Here is an 11371-nt window from a genome sequence, read left to right as displayed (position 1 = left end):
GGTGGCTCAGTTGGTTAAGCGACTGCCTTCGGCTCAGGTCATGATCCTGGAGTCCCAGGATCGAGTCCCGCATCGGGCTCCCTGCTCGGCAGGGAGCCTGCTTCTCCCTCTGACCCTCCCCCCTCTCATGTGCTCTCTGTCTCTCTCATTCTCTCTGTCTCAAATAAATAAATAAAATCTTAAAAAAAAAAAAAAAAGAATAAAGTCTCCTGGGGTGCCTGGGTAGCTCAGTCGTTAAGCGTCTGCCTTCAGCTCAGGTCATGATCCCAGGGTCCTGGGATCGAGCCCCGCATCGGGCTCCCTGCTCAGCGGGGAGCCCGGTTCTCCCTCTCCCACTCTCCTGCTTATGTTCCTTCTCTCGCTGTGTCTCTCTCTGTCAAATAAATAAATAAAAACCTAAAAAAATAAAAAATAAAAAAATAAAGTCTCCGGAGTTGGGTTGGGGTTAAAACTCCCGAAATGCCACTAGCTGGCTGGGTGACTCTGGGAAAATCACTTCCCCTCACTGAGGCTTCATTTCCTACTTGTAAGATGGGAATAGTAAGAGCACCTCTGGAGGGGGTTGGATGGTGTCTAGAGTCAACAGGATAACGACGTGACAGCAGCGAGCACAGGGTCTCAGAAGGAAGAGTGGGTGGCAGGTGAGCCACACAGAGGAGCCAGGCAAGGTGCCAGCCCCGCAGACTAGGCCCTGCTGGGAGCGCCAGGCAGCCCGGCCTCCAGGGACAACCACAGGACGAGGCGAGGGTGGGCAGGAGGCAAGAAGAGTCAGCAGGCTCAGAGACAATTGCTAGGTTCCTGGACCATGGCCGGCTCCCTTTCTGGTAAACTAAGAAACAGTGAGGAAACACACACACACAAAGGATTGTAAGAAGTGTAAAGGAGAAAAGCCCTAGCCAAACAGGGAGCCTCGGGCAGCGTGCTGTTACCCCACCCCGCCAGGCCAGGGGAACACGTCCATGTACACACATCGCACACGCGTGCACACACACTCACAAGCTGCACATTCCCACTTGTGCTTACACACCCAAGGGCTGGCCCACACAGGCACATGCACGCTCAGAGGCGCAGCTCTTTATAGTTTGCAAAGAGCCTTCTCACTTATCATCTCATTTGATACAGAGGGGCGGAGAGATTGTCCCTGAATTGGCTTGGGGCCCTCTCCGGAGCAGACAAGATATGTGAATCCCAGACACATCCAGGGCCCATCTCACGGCCGAGCTGCCTCAGTTCCCACCCCCCAGCCCCCGACCCCGGAGGTGTTAGCAGGAGATGAGCGGCACCAGAAACCCCAGGAAAGTTTTAACGCAGCTTCCTTCCCCAGATTTCCTCGTTCACCCCACTTCACTCTCCTTCAGCAAGTCACACTTGGACTCAAGAACTCACTTTCTCACCAGTCACGTGGGGTCAGCTCTAGGCTGTCTTGCGATTTAGCTGGGATGGCAGAGGCAAGAGTTTCCCAAGGGCATTCTCTGTGGACTCCCATCCGGTCACCTCATTCTTCTTAGCCTCTCCCACCATAGGCTCCCAGAGGGCTCTGAGGGCAGAGCCCAGCCTCCTCCCTGGGGGACCCTCACTAGCATACAATATCTACCAGTTTTCAAATACTCAGGGGGAGTCATTGTTAGCCCCATTTTATAGAGTGAGAATTGAGGCCTAGAGAGGGAATGTGTCCTGTGCCACTCGAGACTCAAACCCAGACCAACACGGCTCCCAATTCTGTTTCCACTCTTCCACCCTCCACAGAGGCCCCACCCAGTCCCCGAGTCTTCATCTCCTCTGCCCTGTGCAGCCTGCAGGCTCTTGGCACAACTAGGACAGGGGAGAGAGGAGGACCCCCAAGGCTTCTCCCACCCCCACTCCAGTCTGTGATGAGCCACAGTGGCTGCAAGGGGGACTGCGTGTGAAGCTTTGAGAGGAGGTGGGGGCTCAGGCACACTCAGGGCACTGATCCAGAACACTCACCCAGGAGTTAGTGAGCTCCACGTTGGTCCATGAAGTGTTGGAGCAAATTCTGACTCCCAGAGCAACCCTAGAGCTAGCCAGTTCCTGAGCCACAAACTGTCACATGCATGTCTCACAGAAGTCCCCGGAGGTAGCAAGAAACCAAGAAATCAAGAAGGGGAAGTAACTTGCCGCAGCACAAGGCTGGCAAGAGGCAGGGCTCATCCCAAGAACATTCCAGCTCATTCAGCCACTACCCAGTTGTGAGCGGTCCCTTCATCGTCTGGGTGTGCTTACCTGCAGAGTGCCGACGGGACAAGAGTCTGAGATGGCATTTCAGGACCTGGGCTTGCACACGGAGGCACTTGTCAGTAACCATTTTTCTCCTCCTCCTCTCCACCCTACCCCTCAGCCGTCTCCTGGCCTTTCTCAGAAAGGTCTGGAGAGAGTCCTGGCCCTGCTTCTTGCTGCCACCGGGAACAACTGATCTGGTTTTCTTCACAATGCCTGGAAGATCCATTAAGAAAGCCTGAGACCCTGGGGTTAACAGCTCTGCCAGATACCACCGGCTCCCCCTAAGGGTCGAGGATCGCTCCTCAGATTGAGGGTGATTTGGGGGGAAAACAGTGAGCCTGGGCCACCACCCTCTTCAACAGCTCTAACCCAGCTTTAAGCTCGGGCTTGACGAGAGGGCAGACTGGGTGGCTCTGCCTCAGGCCAATGGTGGCCTGGGACAGCCCCTCCCCTGCCAGAAGATCGGTCCTCCTCTTCTTTTTTGTTTTTTTGTTTTTACAAGTACTTATTGGGCACCTACTCTGTGCTGGTTAATGTCCAAGGCACTTGAGAACACAAAACAAAGCCTGTGCCCTCATATCACTGACATTCTACCAGGGAGACTAGTATATTTTAGCTAATGAGTTTAGTAAATACAGAGCAGGTCAGGCAGTGGAACTACGGAGGAACATAAGGAAGGATAAGGGGCAGCGCGCCAGGAGGTTGCAATCTCAGCCAAGCTGGACAGGCACCATCTGGAGTTGCTGGATCCTCTTCTTACACCACCCCCTGCCCAGCCCAGAGGAGACCCCAAGCCCCGAGTCCCCATTCTGTGCCAGGCCCTGCCTCAGGGGATCTCAAGAGGGGGCAGGGCTCCGGGGCGCAGGCCTTAGTTCAGGCCCACCAGGGCTCTGGTATGGAGCATCCTGAGCCTGCCTTCCACTCATGGCCATGGAGAAGCCTTCTGAAGGCTCCAAATTCTCCAGTCAACTCCAGGATCCCATTGTTGAGAGAGCACGAGGCCCAGAGACAGGTAGGAGCCGGCCTGGATCACACAACAAGCTGAAGGTGTCCTTGTTCCCTCTCCTGCCTTCTCCTCCGGCATGTCCGCAAGGGTGGACTCAGGGCTGAGCCTCACGGCAGAGTGCTGGCCTATGGGGGCTGTCTATGCCCTCAGCCAACTCCTGGTTACAGGACTGTGAGGTGCTCCTCCATTTGGCCCATCTGGTAGTCGTAGCCTGCCCCATCCTCCCAGCGTGGACAGGCCAAAATCTCATTCTCTAAGCCCTGGGAGGCTGAGACCACTTCTCCCCAGCTCAAGCTCAGGACACTAGTGTTTTGGTTAACTCTGCCTCATCCTGCTGCGTGACTTCAGGCAGGTCCCATCTCTCTGTGGGCCTCGGTTTCTTAATCTGTCCAACGGAAGACATGCAGACACCTGTATCTCAGGGCTGTTGTAAAGAATGAGCAAGAACACTGGCAAGAGGGCAGTTTGTAAACTTCTAGGTGCTACTTATGTAACAGGGGATGTTCTATCCTTAACATCCCTGCTTGTCTGAAAAATAACCTCCTCATGCTTGTGGGACCCTGGGGTAGCCCCCGAGCAGGCCCTTGATGCTTGTTGGGATCTAAGTGTAAATTCAAAAAAAGACAAAACCACCTCTGTTCCCAACCAGCAGGCCAACAGATGACAGAAAAAGCCTCTCCTTTGTCCTTGTGGTCAGAAGATGAGGAAGGAGACATGGAAAGGGACAAGGCCAGGAGGTCTGGGAAAGCCAATTCTGGGAGAAGAAGGTGTAAGCTTGAGGTAGTTATAAGGATCACCCATCCTCTACCTCAGGCCCCCGGGGGTGGGAGAGGACGTAACTAGATGATGTCGGGCACAGGCAGTCTGCGAGGGAGGGGTGTCAGCCATGTGTGGGTTTGACCCAGAAACAGTACAGGTATTCGCAGGGGCACACATGTTAGAATTGTACCTGTGTGTCTATGGCACACGTGTGTGTCCATGTGAGTGGCCCTGGAGTGTGTATGTTTGTTCACACGCATGTCGGCCTGTGTCTGTGTCTCTGTGTGTGATGCACGCATGTGCCCACTCCTGTGAACCCCCAGTTCACAAGCCTTGTTCTCCCAGGCTTGGCACTCTTTGCCACAATGCAGGCAGGGCCAGATACCACAGGAGATTTGTGGAGTTCCTGGTCACTGCAGGCTCTCGATTTTCCCCAGGAACAAAAGCAGTTATGCAAGAGGAGGAAGGCTTAGAGGATTAGCTCAGGCTCAGGCCCTCCCAGCTCAGTCGTGGGTGTAGGCTCCTCACGGTGGGCGTGTGCCCAAGGCCAAAGCCCCGCCTCCTGGGGTCCTCAGACCCTCCGCTGCGTGTGGGCGCTGACCCCTCCACAGTCACCCTTCTGCCCTCCATCAGTCTCTGTACAATAGCCAAGCACTTTACATTTTACACCCCCATGGTCCTCGCTGGATGGTTGCTGGCCACGAACTGGCCGGGCTGACCTTAGGACCCTGCCTCCAGATCCCCTCCCCCGAGGCAGCCACTCCCAGCTGGGTCTCAGGGCCCCCCTTCCTCACCCTGGGCTGAGCTCACAGGGCAGCTCCGGCTACTCCACTGGGGAAGTGTCCCCTCCTTCTGAACCTGGGTTTCTCCAGCTGTCCGATAAAGCTCTTTCTGCCCACGTGAGTGGACCACTGAGAAGGCCTGGGATGAGCCCCTGGCCAGTAGGAACAGTGTCCTGCCCATCCCAGCCACCCAAGGCTACTGTTCACTGGCGCCTTGCTGCTCCCCGGAGCCAGGAGGCAAGCACAGCCCTCAGTTCTCTGTCTGAAACAGGAGACCACCTGGCCCCAGGGATCACCAAGGGACTGGACCCTACTTGAGGCTTGCAGGCAGCATGCCTGGTGGTCTCCTCAGATAGGGGGAGGCTAGTCCCTCTTGCTGCACCTCAGCTCTCCTTCTCTGCAACCTGGGCACCTCATTCTGTCCCGCGTTGGGGGTCTGCTGTTACCCATCATAGGAAAGGACAGAGGGGCCACAGGGAACGGGCAGAGGAGGAAGGAGCACGTGCTTGTGGGTGCGGTCCCTCACTGGTGCACAGCCAGCAGACCCGGACCCCAACACAGCTCCGTACAAGCCACACAGGTCCACACACACGCACATGCCCAGGCAGCCGGCACACTCTGGGGCACATCACCCCGAATCCTGCACCTGTGCAGCCGCATAAATGTGCACTCACACGCAGCCCAGCATATGCAGGGCTACTGCTCTGTTCCACAGCCGGTTTCATACCAAGACCTTTCAGAACCAGGAAAGAGGTGGAGGGGGGAGAGCTGAGTCCTTGGATGCTCAGGCCCTTCTTTGGCTTCTTCCCAGAGGAGACTGAGGGGTTCCCAAGGACACAAAATGGTTTCTCTGGCCCATCCTCTCCAGCCATCCCGCATAAGCCCTGCCCAGAATGCTCAGAGAAAGCAGACAAAGGTCCTTTCAGGAGTGTGGTCCTCCATCTGCCCAGCCCTGTGTGTTACCAGCTCAAGGTGAGGCCTTGGACTAATTAATCACTTTGGATTTGGGAGCTTAAAGAGCAGAATGTGAGAAAGAGGAGTTGGGGAAGGGACAGGGCCATTCCTGGGCAGAGAGAGCCCAGCTACCCCCTGGAGCCCTCGCTTCACCAAATTTGTGATTCATTCACTCATTCAATCTATATCTATCGAGCTCTTCTGAGTGTCAGTGACCTAGTGGTGAAGAAGAGCATCTCAGTCCTTGTCTCAGACTCAGCTCGGAGTCCAGCTTCCTCAGAGCTTCCAGGATGGTGTGGGTGGGGTACCAGTCCCAGGCTCCTCTACCATGCTCTGTTTCTCCTCCATGGATTCCAGCCACAGCCCAATCTAAGTCCTCACGGCACAGACTGAAGTGTGAACTTCGCTCAGGAGCATTGGCATCATCTGAGAGCATGTTAGAAATGCACCCTGAGGCCCTACCTTGACCTACTGAATCAGATCCCCAAGGGATCCAGGCATAACTTGACATTTGAGAAACACTGATATAGAACATTCCATACAGATCCAGTCCTTCTTCCTGCTGGCCTTTCCAGGATGGCAAAGGCCCATTCAGGTAACAACTATATGGGCAAACACACAGTGCTTATAAACATCTCATTCAACCCTCATACAGCCCTATAAGTTACGTACCATTACTATCCCCATATTACAGATGGGGAAATGAGGGACCGAGCAGTTAGGCAACTTGCCCAAGATTCACAGAGCTAGTGGTAGCAGAGCCTGGATTTGAACACAATGTTTTGGACCAATACACTGCCCCATTCAGCGCATGTGTCTCCATGTCTGGGTAAGAGTCAGTGTGGTCAGACAGGCAATAAAAAAAAGTGAAAAACTCAAGGAGCCAGTGGACCTCCTCCTAAGAATCTAGGAAATATCAGATTTTACTCATGATTTACTTTAGGATTTACAACTCTGTCCTTAAAGGGCTGGAGGCAGTGCAGAGAATAGCCACATAGGCCACATGATCCTGTTAGAGGCAGGGCAGAAAAAAAACAGTAGAGAAATCTAGACTAAGACGGTGACTGAGCTTCCTGGCAGCCAAAATAAAAAGGGAGGGAAGAATGGGACTGGCAGTGAGGACGCTGTGAGGATTCCTGAGCTGAGCCAAAGTCACAAGGATGGAGACAAGGGGACCATTGGAGAGATATTTGGGAGGTTGGTTCAATGTGGCTTGATCACCAAATGGAGGAAGAAGCCCAGAATGTACCCAAACCCTTTGCTCCTGTTAGGGTGGCTGGAGGACCGAGAGCACACGGATAGGACTGGGCACAGTACCTCACACAGTAGGCATGGGTAAATGTGTGCTACGTGTCCCCTCTTCATTCATGCTAATGCCACTCCCATCCTCACCCCACTCCATACAGCCTGGGGGCTCAGGACTCTGGCATCTGCTCTTCCCCCAACCTCTGGGAGGCTCCTGCTCACCACCCCAGCCTCCAGAACCACTGCCCCCGAAGCTACAGCTCCTTCCTTCAATCATCAGCTTGGGGGCTGAGGGGTGGTCATGGGGAGATACTCATGGAGAGCATTGTGCTTCAGCAGGCCTGCTTTCCGGGCTCAGGGCAGGGCTGGGTGGAAACGCTGCAGGGCAAGAGGTGACACGCAGGGAGTCCCCCACACACCCCCAATCTCATAAACTCTCAGCCAATCCTGGGTTCTTCCAGAGGACAAGCCCCCCAGTTCTTTCAGTTCTGAGACCGATTTCTCACACGTGCGCTGAGACTGAGGCTGAGCAGGGAGGGGGGGAAGAGAGATCGCAGTCATGGTGCCTTGTGCTGTATTTTCATAACTCTTCACCTGATCATTCATTTCTTCCTTCTCTCCTCACCCTATTCGACTAATGTTTATAGTCTGGTCCAGGTATCCCACAACAGTGTTGCTGTCCTCAGGGGTAGGAGAGAGAGGTCAGGGAGTTTTAGTCCTGTGTGGCAGTTTGCCAGATGAGCAAAGTGAGTTCTGGAGAGGGAAAGTGACTTGTCCAAAGTCACACGGTTGACGCGGGGCCTGGCCGTCTGCCCTTCACTCCCCATTCCACGCTGACTTCAAACACGGCTATGCATTAATGGTGCCATTCTTGTGAACACCACAAGAGTCTTTTCTGTAACCTAAGGTACTTAGAGAGTCTCAGACATAGTGAGGTTTGCCACTGGGGTCTCCTCAGCCCCATTTCTTTTTCTCTCCCTTCATCCTCTTTGTGTCCCCTCCAGGAACCCAGTGATCCCACAGTTCCCTCATCCCGAGGGGAACGATGACAACTCCGGATCCAAACCACTCCCTCTCCTGGGCCACTCCTTCCCCTGAAAGCCATGAGTTCAAGTACCTCCACTGCCCTGTTGAGGAAGGGCCTGTGGGTTCACTGTCACCCATCCCAGGGAGCATGTGGCCATTTTACCAGGGACCTTCCCTTACCCCAGAGGAGGAGCTCCAATGGCAGTGGTTGACTGTGGAGGGAACTTTCCTGGGGCTTCTCGAACAATTCTGCAGAAGTGACCACTAGCATATTTTCTCTGGTGGTTTGTAAGCTTTAAAGTGTCTCAGGCTGCCAGAGCCAGAGTCAGAATCCTTGAACACAAGTTGGAATCAGGGAATGGTACAGCAGGAGCACAGAAAGTTAGAGTTTAGATTACAGACTTTAAGAATGTGTGAGTTGAGATTATAGATTCTTGGGACTAGGGCTGTAGAATCCCGAACAATTATAGTGGGAATTGTGGACTAAAGGAAGTCCGACAGCTGAGATGAGAGAGCTGGCCTGTCACCCAGCCAGTCAGGGCTGGGCCAGGTCTCCTGCTACCCAGCAAGGTTCTGTCCTCCAGACCTCCTGGAGCAGCACACAGGGTCTCTGGGGCCAAAGCACTCTCTGCTTGGGGACAGTGGGGACACTGGTCTGCCTCTGCTCTGTCCTGAGCCTCACCGCCAGCCCATCACAGCACCCCGCCACCACAGAGGATATATTTAGGTGCCCTCCCTAAATATGTTTCCACAGCTCCCAATACTGCCTTTTATGTCCCCTCCTCCTCTGAGGCCTCTGCGCACCTTCTCTAAACTACCCCAATGAAGTCATCAGGAACAAGGGCTCTTGCTTCACCAATGCAAACATTCCCCTTCCCTCAAACAAAGCCCAGCTTGAGGGGTCTCCTGGGTCACCTCAGCCTGGATTCAGGCCCACCTGCTCTAACTCTGACCTCACCTCCTCCATGCCTTGGGCCAGGGACCAAACATCCTTGATCTTGCCCTTCTTGACCTTCCTCATTCCAGGCAAAGGGCACCCTTGCCCCTGCCAGTCCCCAAACACACACACACACACACACACACGCCAACATTTTTCTGTTCCTCTAGTGTTTATCAGGAGAGAGAGTCCTCCGTTGGAGACCCATGGCTACCCCTGCACTTTACCCCAGTCTCCCTCCCACACTCCATCTCGGCCTTGCCAGAAACTTGGCATTCTCCCCTTTCAGACTGCATCTTCCCAGGAGCACAGAGTCACTGAAGAGTGCAAGAGTGATGGAGACCAGGGACAGGAATGGATTCCCTAGACATACTTCAATGGAAGGCTCTCAGATTCCCGACTGCCCAGCTCATGAGAAATTGTTGTTCCTGCGGGAATCGGGATTCCTGGGGCAGGCAGGGACAACCCCCCACCCCCCGCCGCCACGTAGAGGCTCCATTATACCCATCATAGTTTTATCACCAGCAGTTAGTTTTATCACTAACAGTTAAGGGATTTTATGTGCTGGAGATTGTACCAGCATTTTATATCCTTACAATGACCCTAGGAGGCAAATATATTAATGTCTCCATTTTATGAAGGAAGAAACTAAGGTGCAGAGAGGTTTTGACCAAGGTCCTACATGTAGAGAGTGCCAGAGCTGGGATAACACAACCACCTCAACAGTCCCAGGTGGTAGCCTGCTATGGGAACCCCATTCCCTGTAGTCCCCGCAGGTTCAGCACCCTTTACCTGTCCAGCCAGTGGGGAAAAAGCGAGAATCTCATTGATGGTCAGGGCTCCTCTCCAGAAGCTCAGCTCCCCTGCTGCTGAACTAGAAATAGCCCACAGACCCCACTATAGTCCCCTCACGCAGGACACCCCCACACCACCGTGACCCCTTCCCTCACACCCCGTACACGCCGCCGTACACAACTCCAGCTTCCCACAATGCAACCGTCCCGCACACAGGCCCACGCAGCACAACCACATAGCAACCACACTGCCACACTCCCCCGGGATGTGTTAAGTCCTGCCATCCCAGTTTGGAGGGCAGGCAGGGGGTTCCTACTCTACAGGTGCCAGAGGGCTCCCACCACAGGATAAACCCTGCCAAGCCTTGAGTCAAACTCACTGGATGATAACTTATCAGAACAATATTTTTATATTAAAACAAATGCAGAAATATTAGAGAGGAACGCAAAATCCACATGAATTCTGAAGATTAAAAAGTGAGACTTCAAAGAAGCTGTGTGTGTGAGTGTGAGCGCCGGACTGTCTGCACTTCCTCCACCCAGATCCGGGGTGAGCTTTCATTCTCCTAAGCCTTTAGGGGTGCTCCTAAGCCTTTAGTAAGAACCACCCCGGGGTCATGGAGAATGTTCTGTTGGTGGTAACGGCTACACAAACGCTTCTGACCTTCCATTACCCAGCTCAGCACACCACACAGGGCCGTGGATGTGCCACACACAGAATATACATCTCAAAACAGGCACAACACACATGTACGCACTCTCGTGCTGTGGCTCCTGCCACAGTGTGCACACGCCATGGGCACACAAGGAACCCCTGGGTGACTCTGGCGCAGTCATCCAGAGCTGTAGATAGGTACCACACAATCCACTGGTCACTCTGCACACACACATTGCCCATACTCCATACTAATGTCTTACACACTGCCAACATCACACACACACACACACACACACACACACACAGGCACTCACCCCTGGGAACCCCACCTGGCCAGGGCTGCGAGCCTGGAGCGGGCAGGCATACGCTGGACCCGCGCGCCCCGGCACCTCCTGCCCCTGGATCCCCCGCCCGCACAGCCCTTACCTGGGCCACGCAGCGCCAGCCGGCTCCAGGCGGGGAACGCCGCTCGCTCCGGCGCTGAGAGGCGAACCCGCACTCCTCTCGCTCTGGCGATAGGAGGCGAACCCGCAAAGCGAGGGGCAGCGTCGGCGGCGGCCCTAGCTCCCAACCCAGCGTCTCCCGCCGCCCGCGTGCCTCACAGCCCGCGCGCGAGCGCCCGAGCGGGGGCGGGGCGGGGCGGGGCGGGGGCGGGGCAGGGGCGGGCCGGAGCGCACCCATGTTGGAGTCCTGCCCAGGCTGGACCCGGCTGGATCGCACGCCCCTTGGGGGACCAAAGGGTGCTGATAAGAGTCTGGAAAAGGCCACCGGCGTCGGGGGCGGCGCTCTGGGCTGGGAATCAGGACCCCTGGACTCTAGTCCGGGTTCCAGCACTCCTGCCCTTCCCTGGCCTCAGTTTCCCTCTTTGTACTGGGGACAGTGGGAAGTGGTGATTCCTCAGGTCTTTTGGGCTCTGCCTTTCTACAGTTCTGAGCTGGTGGTGGAGAGGGAGGAATAATAAGTGTTATATCT

General features: G+C 54.9%; 1 protein-coding gene across 3 annotated transcripts in view; it reads right to left on the bottom strand.

Moving 5' to 3' along the window:
* P2RY6 (pyrimidinergic receptor P2Y6) overlaps nt 1-10980 on the bottom strand; it is a 35358-nt gene extending 24378 nt beyond the window's left edge. Inside the window, exon 1 of one of the 3 annotated variants that reach the window (XM_031024965.2) lies at nt 10826-10980. The gene's annotated coding sequence lies outside the window, so the exon portion shown is untranslated. The remainder of the gene's footprint in view (nt 1-10825) is intronic. The other 2 variants (XM_081798795.1, XM_081798793.1) reach the window with 2 other exon arrangements.
* Between the last annotated feature and the right edge of the window lie 391 nt (nt 10981-11371).

This window comes from Leptonychotes weddellii, chromosome 11 (genome assembly GCF_054177405.1).
Source record: "Leptonychotes weddellii isolate Sample4059 chromosome 11, ASM5417740v2, whole genome shotgun sequence".
Classification (NCBI taxonomy): Eukaryota; Metazoa; Chordata; class Mammalia; order Carnivora; family Phocidae; genus Leptonychotes; species Leptonychotes weddellii.
Note: the sequence above shows the minus strand (reverse complement) of the source record. Positions and strands in the feature narration are given on the sequence as shown.